Genomic DNA, 18,208 nt, shown 5'->3' with positions numbered 1-18,208 from the left:
ATAACGTAATATACTGATTCATTCCCACAGATATGTACATATAATAACCATATCATTAGTACCATACCTACATTCGATATAATGTTATATACTGATGGATTCCCACAGATCAATGCACCTTTCATAACAATATCATTAGCACAATATCTACATTCGATATAATGTAATATACTGATTGATTCCCACTGATCAATGTACATTTAATAACAACATCATTAGTAGTATATCTACATTACATACGTAATGTACAATTAATAACAATATTATTATCACCATATCTACATTAGATATAATGTAATATACTGATTGATCCCCAAAGGTCAATGTACATTTAATAACAATATGATTAGTACTAAATCTATATTCGATATAATGTAATATACCGATTTATTCCCACAGATCAATATACCTTTAATAACCATATCATTAGTACTATATCTACATTAGCTATAATGTAATATACTGATTCATTCCCACAGATCAATGTACCTTTAATAACAATATCATTAGCACTATATCTACATTCGATATAATGTAGTATACAGATTCCTTCCCACAGATCAATGTGCCTTTAATAACAATATCGTTAGCACTATATCCACATTCGATATAATGTAATATACTGATTCATTCCCACAGATCAATGTACATTCCATAACCATATCATTAGTACCATATCTACAATAGATATGTACAGTACATTTAATAACAATATCATTATTACTATATCTACATTAGGTATACTGTAATATACAGATTCATTCCCACAGATCAATGTACATTTAATAGCAATATCATTAGTAGTATATCTACATTACATATGTAATGTACAATTAATAACAATATCATTATTGCCATATCCACATTCGATATAATGTAATATACTGATTGATCCCCACAGATCAATGTACATTTAATGATAATATCATTAGTGCTATATCTACATCCGATATAATGTAATATACTCATTCATTCCCACAGATCAATATATTTAATAACCATATCAGTAGTACTATAGCTACATTCGATATAATGTAATATACTGATGGATTCCCACAGATCAATGCACCGTTCATAACAATATCATTAGCACTATATCTACATTCGATATAATGTAATATACTGATTCATTCCCACTGATCAATGTACATTTAATAACAACATCATTGGTAGTATATCTACATTACATACGTAATGTACAATGTATAACAATATTATTATCACCATATCTAGATTAGATATAATGTAATATACTGATTGATCCCCAAAGATCAATGTACATTTAATAACAATATCATTATTAGCATATCTACATTAGATATAATGCAATATACTGATTCATTCCCACAGATATGTACATATAATAACAATATCATTAGTACCATACCTACATTCGATATAATATAATATACTGATTCATTCCCACAGATCAATGTACATTTCATAACCATATCATTAGTACCATATCTACAATAGATATGTAATGTACATTTAATAACAATATCATTATTGCCATATCCACATTCGATATAATGTAATATACTGATTGATCCCCACAGATCAATGTACATTTAATGATAATATCATTAGTGCTATATCTACATCCGATATAATGTAATATACTGATTCATTCCCACAGATCAATATATTTAATAACCATATCAGTAGTACTATAGCTACATTCGATATAATGTAATATACTGATAGATTCCCACAGATCAATGCACCGTTCATAACAATATCATTAGCACTATATCTACATTCGATATAATGTAATATACTGATTCATTCCCACTGATCAATGTACATTTAATAACAATATCATTAGTACTAAATCTACATTAGATATAATGTAATATACTGATTCATTCCCACAGGTCAATATATTTAATACCCATATCAGTAGTACTATATCTACATTCGATATAATCTAATATACTGATTCATTCCCACAGATCAATGTACCTTTAATAACAATATCATTAGCACTATATCTACATTCGATATAATGTAGTATACAAATTCCTTCCCACAGATCAATGTGCCCTTGATAACAATATCATTAGCACTATATCTACATTCGATATAATGTAATACACTGATACATTCCCACAGATCAATGTACATTTCATAACCATATTATTAGTACCATATCTACAATAGATATGTAATGTACATTTAATAACAATATCATTATTACTATATCTACATTCGATATAATGTAATATACTGATTCATTCCCACAGATATGTACATATAATAACCATATCATTAGTACCATACCTACATTCGATATAATGTAATATACTGATTGATCCCCAAAGATCAATGTACATTTAATAACAATATCATTATTAGCATATCTACATTAGATATAATGCAATATACTGATTCATTCCCACAGATATGTACATATAATAACCATATCATTAGTACCATACCTACATTCGATATAATATAATATACTGATTCATTCCCACAGATCAATGTATATTTCATAACCATATCATTAGTACCATATCTACAATAGATATGTAATGTACATATAATAACAATATCATTATTACTATATCTACATTAGGTATACTGCCATATACAGATTCATTCCCACAGACCAATGTACATTTAATAGCAATATCATTAGTAGTATATCTACATTACATATGTAATGTACAATTAATAACAATATCATTATTGCCATATCTACATTAGATATAATATAATATACTGATTGATCCCCACAGATCAATGTACATTTAATAACAATATCATTATTAGCATATCTACATTAGATATAATGTAATATACTGATTCATTCCCACAGATCAATGTACATTTAATAACCATATCATTAGTACCATATCTACATTAGATGTGTAATGTACATTTAATAACAATATCATTATTACTAATTCTACATAAGATATAATTTCATATACAGATTCATTCCCACTGATCAATGTACATTTAATAACAACATCATTAGTAGTATATCTACATTACATACGTAATGTACAATTAATAACAATATTATTATCACCATATCTACATTAGATATAATGTAATATACTGATTGATCCCCAAAGATCAATGTACATATAATTACAATATCATTAGTACTAAATCTACATTCGATATAATGTAATATACTGATTCATTCCCACAGATCAATATATTTAATAACCATATCAGTAGCACTATATCTACATTCGATATAATGTAATATACTGATGGATTCCCACAGATCAATGCACCGTTCATAACAATATCATTAGCACTATATCTACATTCGATATAATGTAATATACTGATTCATTCCCACTGATCAATGTACATTTAATAACAACATCATTAGTAGTATATCTACATTACATACGTAATGTACAATTAAGAACAATATTATTATCACCATATCTACATTAGATATAATGTAATATACTGATTGATCCCCAAAGATCAATGTACATTTAATAACAATATCATTAGTACTAAATCTACATTCGATATAATGTAATATACTGATTCATTCCCACAGATCAATATATTTAATAACCATATCAGTAGTACTATATCTACATTCGATATAATGTAATATACTGATTCATTCCCACAGATCAATATACCTTTAATAACCATATCATTAGTACTATATCTACATTCGATATAATGTAATGTACTGATTCATTCCCACAGACCAATGCACCTTTAATAACAATATCATTAGCACTATATCTACATTCGATATAACGTAATATACTGATTCATTCCCACAGATATGTACATATAATAACCATATCATTAGTACCATACCTACATTCGATATAATGTTATATACTGATGGATTCCCACAGATCAATGCACCTTTCATAACAATATCATTAGCACCATATCTACATTCGATATAATGTAATATACTGATTGATTCCCACTGATCAATGTACATTTAATAACAACATCATTAGTAGTATATCTACATTACATACGTAATGTACAATTAATAACAATATTATTATCACCATATCTACATTAGATATAATGTAATATACTGATTGATCCCCAAAGATCAATGTACATTTAATAACAATATGATTAGTACTAAATCTATATTCGATATAATGTAATATACCGATTTATTCCCACAGATCAATATACCTTTAATAACCATATCATTAGTACTATATCTACATTAGCTATAATGTAATATACTGATTCATTCCCACAGATCAATGTACCTTTAATAACAATATCATTAGCACTATATCTACATTCGATATAATGTAGTATACAGATTCCTTCCCACAGATCAATGTGCCTAGAATAACAATATCGTTAGCACTATATCCACATTCGATATAATGTAATATACTGATTCATTCCCACAGATCAATGTACATTCCATAACCATATCATTAGTACCATATCTACAATAGATATGTACAGTACATTTAATAACAATATCATTATTACTATATCTACATTAGGTATACTGTAATATACAGATTCATTCCCACAGATCAATGTACATTTAATAGCAATATCATTAGTAGTATATCTACATTACATATGTAATGTACAATTAATAACAATATCATTATTGCCATATCCACATTCGATATAATGTAATATACTGATTGATCCCCACAGATCAATGTACATTTAATGATAATATCATTAGTGCTATATCTACATCCGATATAATGTAATATACTCATTCATTCCCACAGATCAATATATTTAATAACCATATCAGTAGTACTATAGCTACATTCGATATAATGTAATATACTGATAGATTCCCACAGATCAATGCACCGTTCATAACAATATCATTAGCACTATATCTACATTCGATATAATGTAATATACTGATTCATTCCCACTGATCAATGTACATTTAATAACAACATCATTAGTAGTATATCTACAATACATACGTAATGTACAATTAATAACAATATTATTATCACCATATCTACGTTAGACATAATGTAATATACTGATTGATCCCCAAAGATCCATGTACATTTAATTACAACATCATTAGTACTAAATCTACATTCGATATAATGTAATATACTGATTCATTCCCACAGATCAATATATTTAATAACCATATCAGTAGTACTATATCTACATTCGATATAATGTAATATACTGATTCATTCCCACAGATCAATATACCTTTAATAACCATATCATTAGTACTATATCTACATTCGATATAATGTAATGTACTGATTCATTCCCACAGACCAATGCACCTTTAATAACAATATCATTAGTACTAAATCTACATTCGATATAATGTAATATACTGATTCATTCCCACAGATCAATATATTTAATAACCATATCAGTAGTACTATATCTACATTCGATATAATGTAATATACTGATGGATTCCCACAGATCAATGCACCGATCATAACAATATCATTAGCACTATATCTACATTCGATATAATGTAATATACTGATTCATTCCCACAGACCAATGCACCTTTAATAACAATATCATTAGCACTATATCTACATTCGATATAACGTAATATACTGATTCATTCCCACAGATATGTACATATAATAACCATATCATTAGTACCATACCTACATTCGATATAATGTAATATACTGATGGATTCCCACAGATCAATATACCTTTAATAACCATATCATTAGTACTATATCTACATTCGATATAATGTGATATAATGATTCATTCCCACAGACCAATGCAACTTTAATAGCAATATCATTAGCACTATATCTACATTCGATATAACGTAATATACTGATTCATTCCCACAGATATGTACATATAATAACCATATCATTAGTACAATACCTACATTCGATATAATGTTATATACTGATGGATTCCCACAGATCAATGCACCTTTCATAACAATATCATTAGCACCATATCTACATTAGATATAATGTAATATACTGATTGATCCCCAAAGATCAATGTACATTTAATAACAATATGATTAGTACTAAATCTATATTCGATATAATGTAATATACCGATTTATTCCCACAGATCAATATACCTTTAATAACCATATCATTAGTACTATATCTACATTAGCTATAATGTAATATACTGATTCATTCCCACAGATCAATGTACCTTTAATAACAATATCATTAGCACTATATCTACATTCGATATAATGTAGTATACAGATTCCTTCCCACAGATCAATGTGCCTTTAATAACAATATCGTTAGCACTATATCCACATTCGATATAATGTAATATACTGATTCATTCCCACAGATCAATGTACATTCCATAACCGTATCATTAGTACCATATCTACAATAGATATGTACAGTACATTTAATAACAATATCATTATTACTATATCTACATTAGGTATACTGTAATATACAGATTCATTCCCACAGATCAATGTACATTTAATAGCAATATCATTAGTAGTATATCTACATTACATATGTAATGTACAATTAATAACAATATCATTATTGCCATATCCACATTCGATATAATGTAATATACTGATTGATCCCCACAGATCAATGTACATTTAATGATAATATCATTAGTGCTATATCTACATCCGATATAATGTAATATACTCATTCATTCCCACAGATCAATATATTTAATAACCATATCAGTAGTACTATAGCTACATTCGATATAATGTAATATACTGATGGATTCCCACAGATCAATGCACCGTTCATAACAATATCATTAGCACTATATCTACATTCGATATAATGTAATATACTGATTCATTCCCACTGATCAATGTACATTTAATAACAACATCATTGGTAGTATATCTACATTACATACGTAATGTACAATGTATAACAATATTATTATCACCATATCTAGATTAGATATAATGTAATATACCGATTGATCCCCAAAGATCAATGTACATTTAATAACAATATCATTATTAGCATAACTACATTAGATATAATGTAATATACTGATTCATTCCCACAGATCAACATACCTTTAATAACCATATCATTAGTACTATATCTACATTCGATATAATGTAATGTACTGATTCATTCCCACAGACCAATGCACCTTTAATAACAATATCATTAGTACTAAATCTACATTCGATATAATGTAATATACTGATTCATTCCCACAGATCAATATATTTACTAACCATATCAGTAGTACTATATCTACATTCGATATAATGTAATATACTGATTCATTCCCACTGATCAATGTACATTTAATAACAACATCATTAGTAGTATATCTACAATACATACGTAATGTACAATTAATAACAATATTATTATCACCATATCTACGTTAGACATAATGTAATATACTGATTGATCCCCAAAGATCAATGTACATTTAATTACAATATCATTAGTACTAAATCTACATTCGATATAATGTAATATACTGATTCATTCCCACAGATCAATATATTTAATAACCATATCATTAGTACTATATCTACATTCGATATAATGTAATATACTGATTCATTCCCACAGATCAATATACCTTTAATAACCATATCATTAGTACTATATCTACATTCGATATAATGTAATGTACTGATTCATTCCCACAGACCAATGCACCTTTAATAACAATATCATTAGCACTATATCTACATTCGATATAACGTAATATACTGATTCATTCCCACAGATATGTACATATAATAACCATATCATTAGTACCATACCTACATTCGATATAATGTAATATACTGATGGATTCCCACAGATCAATGCACCTTTCATAACAATATCATTAGCACCATATCTACATTCGATATAATGTAATATACTGATTCATTCCCACAGATCAATATACCTTTAATAACCATATCATTAGTACTATATCTACATTCGATATAATGTAATGTACTGATTCATTCCCACAGACCAATGCACCTTTAATAACAATATCATTAGCACTATATCTACATTCGATATAATGTAATATACTGATTCATTCCCACAGGTCAATATATTTAATACCCATATCAGTAGTACCATATCTACATTCGATATAATCTAATATACTGATTCATTCCCACAGATCAATGTACCTTTAATAACAATATCATTAGCACTATATCTACATTCGATATAATGTAGTATACAGATTCCTTCCCACAGATCAATGTGCCTTTGATAACAATATCATTAGCACTATATCTACATTCGATATAATGTAATACACTTATTCATTCCCACAGATCAATGTACATTTCATAACCATATTATTAGTACCATATCTACAATAGATATGTAATGTACATTTAATAACAATATCATTACTACTATATCTACATTAGGTACGGTGTCATATACAGATTCATTCCCACAGATCAATGTACATTTAATAGCAATATCATTAGTAGTATATCTACATTACATATGTAATGTACAATTAATAACAATATCATTATTGCCATATCTACATTAGATATAATGTAATATACTGATTGATCCCCACAGATCAATGTACATTTAATAACAATATCATTATTAGCATAACTACATTAGATATAATGTAATATACTGATTCATTCCCACAGATCAATGTACATTTAATAACCATATCATTAGTACCATATCTACATTAGATGTGTAATGTACATTTAATAACAATATCATTATTACTATATCTACATTAGGTATAATGTCATATACAGATTCATTCCCACAGATCAATGTACATTAAATAGCAATATCATTAGTAGTATATCTGCATTACATATGTAATGTACAATTAATAACAATATCATTATTACTAATTCTACATTAGATATAATGTAATATCCTGATTATTACACAGAGATCAATGTACCTTTAATAGCAATATCATTAGTAGTATATCTACATTACATATGTAATGTACAATTAATAACAATATCATTATTACCATATCTACATTAGATATAATGTAATATACTGATTGATCCCCACAGATCAATGTACATTTAATAACAATATCATTATTACTATATCTACATTAGATATATTGTAATATACTGGTTGATCCCCAAAGATCAATGTACATTTAATGACAATATCATTAGTACTATATCTACATTCGATATAATGTAATATACTGATTCATTCCCACAGATCAATATACCTTTAATAACCATATCATTAGTACTATATCTACATTCGATATAATGTAATGTACTGATTCATTCCCACAGACCAATGCACCTTTAATAACAATATCATTAGTACTAAATCTACATTCGATATAATGTAATATACTGATTCATTCCCACAGATCAATATATTTAATAACCATATCAGTAGTACTATATCTACATTCGATATAATGTAATATACTGATGGATTCCCACAGATCAATGCACCGATCATAACAATATCATTAGCACTATATCTACATTCGATATAATGTAATATACTGATTCATTCCCACTGATCAATGTACATTTAATAACAACATCATTAGTAGTATATCTACAATACATACGTAATGTACAATTAACAACAATATTATTATCACCATATCTACGTTAGACATAATGTAATATACTGATTGATCCCCAAAGATCAATGTACATTTAATTACAATATCATTAGTACTAAATCTACATTCGATATAATTACTGATTCATTCCCACAGATCAATATATTTAATAACCATATCAGTAGTACTATATCTACATTCGATATAATGTAATATACTGATGGATTCCCACAGATCAATGCACCGATCATAACAATATCATTAGCACTATATCTACATTCGATATAACGTAATATACCGATTCATTCCCACAGATATGTACATATAATAACCATATCATTAGTACCATACCTACATTCGATATAATGTAATGTACTGATTCATTCCCACAGACCAATGCACCTTTAATAACAATATCATTAGCACTATATCTACATTCGATATAATGTAATATACTGATTCATTCCCACAGGTCAATATATTTAATACCCATATCAGTAGTACTATATCTACATACGATATAATCTAATATACTGATTCATTCCCACAGATCAATGTACCTTTAATATCAATATCATTAGCACTATATCTACATTCGATATAATGTAGTATACAGATTCCTTCCCACAGATCAATGTGCCTTTGATAACAATATCATTAGCACTATATCTACATTCGATATAATGTAATACACTGATTCATTCCCACAGATCAATGTACATTTCATAACCATATTATTAGTACCATATCTACAATAGATATGTAATGTACATTTAATAACAATATCATTATTACTATATCTACATTAGGTATACTGTCATATACAGATTCATTCCCACAGATCAATGTACATTTAATAGCAATATCATTAGTAGTATATCTACATTACATATGTAATGTACAATTAATAACAATATCATTATTGCCATATCTACATTAGATATAATGTAATATACTGATTGATCCCCACAGATCAATGTACATTTAATAACAATATCATTATTAGCATAACTACATTAGATATAATGTAATATACTGATTCATTCCCACAGATCAATGTACATTTAATAACCATACCATTAGTACCATATCTACATTAGATGTGTAATGTACATTTAATAACAATATCATTATTACTATATCTACATTAGGTATATTGTCATATACAGATTCATTCCCACAGATCAATGTACATTAAATAGCAATATCATTAATAGTATATCTGCATTACATATGTAATGTACAATTAATAACAATATCATTATTACTAATTCTACATTAGATATAATGTAATATCCTGATTATTACCCAGAGATTAATGTACCTTTAATAGCAATATCATTAGTAGTATATCTACATTACATATATAATGTACAATTAATAACAATATCATTATTACCATATCTACATTAGATATAATGTAATATACTGATTGATCCCCACAGATCAATGTACATTTAATAACAATATCATTATTACTATGTCTACATTAGATATATTGTAATATACTGATTCATTCCCACAGATCAATATACCTTTAATAACCATATCATTAGTACTATATCTACATTCGATATAATGTAATGTACTGATTCATTCCCACAGACCAATGCACCTTTAATAACAATATCATTAGTACTAAATCTACATTCGATATAATGTAATATACTGATTCATTCCCACAGATCAATATATTTAATAACCATATCAGTAGTACTATATCTACATTCGATATAATGTAATATACTGATTCATTCCCACAGATCAATGTACATTTCATAACCATATCATTAGTACCATATCTACAATAGATATGTATTGTATATTTAATAACAATATCATTATTACTATATCTACATTAGGTATACTGTCACATACAGATTCATTCCCACAGATCAATGTACATTTAATAACCATATCATTAGTACCATATCTACATTCGATACAATGTAATATACTGATTCATTCCCACTGATCAATGTACATTTAATAACAATATCATTATTACTATATCTACATTAGATATAATTTCATATACAGATTCATTCCCACTGATCAATGTACATTTAATAACAACATCATTAGTAGTATATCTACATCACATACGTAATGTACAATTAATAACAATATTATTATCACCATATCTACATTAGATATAATGTAATATACTGATTGATCCTCAAAGATCAATGTACATTTAATTACAATATCATTAGTACTAAATCTACATTCGATATAATGTAATATACTGATTCATTCCCACAGATCAATATATTTAATAACCATATCAGTAGTACTATATCTACATTCGATATAATGTAATATACTGATGGATTCCCACAGATCAATGCACCGTTCATAACAATATCATTAGCACTATATCTACATTCGATATAATGTAATATACTGATTCATTCCCACTGATCAATGTACATTTAATAACAACATCATTAGTAGTATATCTACATTACATACGTAATGTACAATTAATAACAATATTATTATCACCATATCTACATTAGATATAATGTAATATACTGATTGATCCCCAAAGATCAATGTACATTTAATAACAATATCATTAGTACTAAATCTACATTCGATATAATGTAATATACTGATTCATTCCCACAGATCAATATATTTAATAACCATATCAGTAGTACTATATCTACATTCGATATAATGTAATATACTGATTCATTCCCACAGATCAATGTACCTTTAATAACAGTATCATTAGCACTATATCTGCATTCGATATAATGTAGTATACATATGCCTTCCCACAGATCAATGTGCCTTTAATAACAATGTCATTAGCACTATATCTACATTCGATATAATGTAATATACTGATTCATTCCCATAGATCAATGTACATTTCATAACCATACCATTAGTACCATATCTACAATAGATATGTAATGTACATTTAATAGCAATATCATTAGTAGTATATCTACATTACATATGTAATGTACAATTAATAACAATATCATTATTGCCATATCTACATTAGATATAATGTAATATACTGATTGATCCCCACAGATCAATGTACATTTAATAACAATATCATTATTAGCATATCTACATTAGATATAATGTAATATACTGATTCATTCCCACAGATCAATGTACATTTAATAACCATATCATTAGTACCATATCTACATTAGATGTGTAATGTACATTTAATAACAATATCATTATTACTAATTCTACATAAGATATAATTTCATATACAGATTCATTCCCACTGATCAATGTACATTTAATAACAACATCATTAGTAGTATATCTACATTACATACGTAATGTACAATTAATAACAATATTATTATCACCATATCTACATTAGATATAATGTAATATACTGATTGATCCCCAAAGATCAATGTACATATAATTACAATATCATTAGTACTAAATCTACATTCGATATAATGTAATATACTGATTCATTCCCACAGATCAATATATTTAATAACCATATCAGTAGTACTATATCTACATTCGATATAATGTAATATCCTGATGGATTCCCACAGATCAATGCACCGTTCATAACAATATCATTAGCACTATATCTACATTCGATATAATGTAATATACTGATTCATTCCCACTGATCAATGTACATTTAATAACAACATCATTAGTAGTATATCTACATTACATACGTAATGTACAATTAAGAACAATATTATTATCACCATATCTACATTAGATATAATGTAATATACTGATTGATCCCCAAAGATCAATGTACATTTAATAACAATATCATTAGTACTAAATCTACATTCGATATAATGTAATATACTGATTCATTCCCACAGATCAATATATTTAATAACCATATCAGTAGTGCTATATCTACATTCGATATAATGTAATATACTGATTCATTCCCACAGATCAATATACCTTTAATAACCATATCATTAGTACTATATCTACATTCGATATAATGTAATGTACTGATTCATTCCCACAGACCAATGCACCTTTAATAACAATATCATTAGCACTATATCTACATTCGATATAACGTAATATACTGCTTCATTCCCACAGATATGTACATATAATAACCATATCATTAGTACCATACCTACATTCGATATAATGTAATATACTGATTGATCCCCAAAGATCAATGTACATTTAATAACAATATCATTATTAGCATATCTACATTAGATATAATGCAATATACTGATTCATTCCCACAGATATGTACATATAATAACCATATCATTAGTACCATACCTACATTCGATATAATATAATATACTGATTCATTCCCACAGATCAATGTACATTTCATAACCATATCATTAGTACCATATCTACAATAGATATGTAATGTACATTTAATAACAATATCATTATTACTATATCTACATTAGGTATACTGCCATATACAGATTCATTCCCACAGACCAATGTACATTTAATAGCAATATCATTAGTAGTATATCTACATTACATATGTAATGTACAATTAATAACAATATCATTATTGCCATATCCACATTAGATATAATGTAATATACTGATTGATCCCCACAGATCAATGTACATTTAATAACAATATCATTATTACCATATCTACATTAGATATAATGTAATATACTGATTCATTCCCACAGATCAATGTACATTTAATAACCATATCATTAGTACCATATCTACATTCGATATAATGTAATATACTGATTCATTCCCACAGATCAATGTACATTTAATAACAATATCATTATTACTATATCTACATTAGGTATACTGTCATATACAGATTCATTCCCACAGATCAATGTACATTAAATAGCAATATCATCAGTAGTATATCTGCATTACATATGTAATGTACAATTAATAACAATATCATTATTACTAATTCTACATTAGATATAATGTAATATCCTGATTATTACCCAGAGATCAATGTACCTTTAATAGCAATATCATTAGTAGTATATCTACATTACATATGTAATGTACAATTCATAACAATATCATTATTACCATATCTACATTAGATATAATGTAATATACTGATTGATCCCCAAAGACCAATGTACATTTAATGACAATATCATTAGTACTATATCTACATCCGATATAATGTAATATACTGATTCATTCCCACAGATCAATATACCTTTAATATCCATATCATTAGTACTATAACTACATCCGATATAATGTAATATACTGATTCATTCCCACAGACCAATGCACCTTTAATAACAATATCATTAGCACTATATCTACATTCGATATAATGTAATATACTGATTCATTCCCACAGATCAATGTACATTTAATAACCATATCATTAGTACCATATCTACATTCGATATAACGTAATATACTGATTCATTCCCACTGATATGTACATATAATAACCATATCATTAGTACCATACCTACATTCGATATAATGTAATATACTGATGGATTCCCACAGATTAATGCATCTTTCATAACAATATCATTAGCACTATATCTACATTCGATATAATGTAATATACTGATTCATTCCCACTGATCAATGTACATTTAATAACAACATCATTAGTAGTATATCTACATTACATACGTAATGTACAATTAATAACAATATTATTATCACCATATCTACATTAGATATAATGTAATATACTGATTGATCCCCAAAGATCAATGTACATTTAATAACAATATCATTATTACTATATCTACATTAGGTATACTGTCATATACAGATTCATTCCCACAGATCAATATATTTAATAACCATATCAGTAGTACTATATCTACATTCGATATAATGTAATATACTGATTCATTCCCACAGATCAATATATTTAATACCCATATCAGTAGTACTATATCTACATTCGATATAATCTAATATACTGATTCATTCCCACAGATCAATGTACCTTTAATAACAATATCATTAGCACTATATCTACATTCGATATAATGTAGTATACAGATTCCTTCCCACAGAGCAATGCACCTTTAATAACAATATCATTAGCACTATATCTACATTCGATATAATGTAATGTACTGATTCATTCCCACAGACCAATGCACCTCTAATAACAATTTCATTAGCACTATATCTACATTCGATATAACGTAATATACTGATTCATTCCCACAGATATGTACATATAATAACAACATCATTAGTAGTATATCTACATTACATACGTAATGTACAATTAATAACAATATTATTATCACCATATCTACATTAGATATAATGTAATATACTGATTGATCCCCAAAGATCAATGTACATTTCATAACAATATGATTAGTACTAAATCTACATTCGATATAATGTAATATACGGATTTATTCCCACTGATCAATATATTTAATAACCATATCAGTAGTACTATATCTACATTCGATATAATGTAATATACTGATTCATTCCCACAGATCAATGTACATTCCATAACCATATCATTAGTACCATATCTGCAATAGATATGTAATGTACATTTAATAACAATATCTTTATTACTATATCTACACTAGGTATACTGTCATATACAGATTCATTCCCACAGATCAATGTACATTTAATAGCAATATCATTAGTAGTATATCTACATTACATATGTAATGTACAATTAATAACAATATCATTATTGCCATATCTACATTAGATATAATGTAATATACTGATTGATCCCCAAAGATCAATGTACATTTAATTACAATATCATTAGTACTAAATCTACATTCGATATAATGTAATATACTGATTCATTCCCACAGATCAATATATTTAATAACCATATCAGTAGTACTATATCTACATTCGATATAATGTAATATACTGATGGATTCCCACAGATCAATGCACCGTTCATAACAATATCATTAGCACTGTATCTACATTCGATATAATGTAATATACTGATTCATTCCCACTGACCAATGTACATTTAATAACAACATCATTAGTAGTATATCTACATTACATACGTAATGTACAATGAATAACAATATTATTATCACCATATCTACATTAGATATAATGTAGTATACTGATTGATCCCCAAAGATCAATGTACATTTAATAACAATATCATTAGTACTAAATCTACATTCGATATAATGTAATATACTGATTCATTCCCACAGATCAATATACCTTTAATAACCATATCATTAGTACTATATCTACATTCGATATAATGTAATGTACTGATTCATTCCCACAGACCAATGCACCTTTAATAACAATATCATTAGCACTATATCTACATTCGATATAACGTAATATACTGATTCATTCCCACAGATATGTACATATAATAACCATATCATTAGTACCATACCTACATTCGATATAATGTAATATACTGATTGATCCCCAAAGATCTATGTACATTTAATAACAATATCATTATTAGCATATCTACATTAGATATAATGCAATATACTGATTCATTCCCACAGATATGTACATATAATAACAATATAATTAATACCATACCTACATTGGATATAATGTAATATACTGATTGATTGCCACAGATCAATGCACCTTTCATAACAATATCATTAGCACTACATCTACATTCGATATAATGTAATACACTGATTCATTCCCACAGATCAATGTACATTTAATAACAATATCATTATTACTATATCTACATTAGATATAATTTCATATACAGATTCATTCCCACTGATCAATGTACATTTAATAACAATATCATTAGTACTATATCTACATTCGATATATTGTAATATACTGATTCATTCCCACAGATCAATGTGCCTTTAATAACAATATCATTAGCACTATATCTACATTCGATATAATGTAATATACTGATTAATTCCCACAGACCAATGCACCTTTAATAACAATATCATTAGCACTATATCTACATTCGATATAACGTAATATACTGACTCATTCCCACAGATATGTACATATAATAACCATATCATTAGTACCATACCTACATTCGATATAATGTAATATACTGATGGATTCCCACAGATCAATGCACCTTTCATAACAATATCATTAGCACTATATCTACATGCGATATAATGTAATATACTGATTCATTCCCACTGATCAATGTACATTTAATAACAACATCATTAGTAGTATATCTACATTACATACGTAATGTAACATTAATAACAATATTATTATTACCATATCAACATTAGATATAATGTAATATACTGATTCATTCCCACAGATCAATGCGCCTTTAATAACAACATCATTAGCACTATATCTACATTCGATATAATCTAATATACTGATTCATTCCCACAGATCAATGTACCTTTAATAACAATATCATTAGCACTGTATCTACATTCGATATAATGTAGTATACAGATTCCTTCCCACAGATCAATGTGCCTTTAATAACAATATCATTAGCACTACATCTACATTCGATATAATGTAATACACTGATTCATTCCCACAGATCAATGTACATTTCATAACCATATTATTAGTACCATATCTACAATAGATATGTAATGTACATTTAATAACAATATCATTATTACTATATCTACATTAGGTATACTGTCATATACAGATTCATTCCCACAGATCAATGTACATTTAATAGCAATATCATTAGTAGTATATCTACATTACATATGTAATGTACAATTAATAACAATATCATTATTGC

Source organism: Osmia lignaria, chromosome 7 (genome assembly GCF_051020975.1).
Source record: "Osmia lignaria lignaria isolate PbOS001 chromosome 7, iyOsmLign1, whole genome shotgun sequence".
Classification (NCBI taxonomy): Eukaryota; Metazoa; Arthropoda; class Insecta; order Hymenoptera; family Megachilidae; genus Osmia; species Osmia lignaria.
This window is presented reverse-complemented; position numbering follows the sequence as displayed.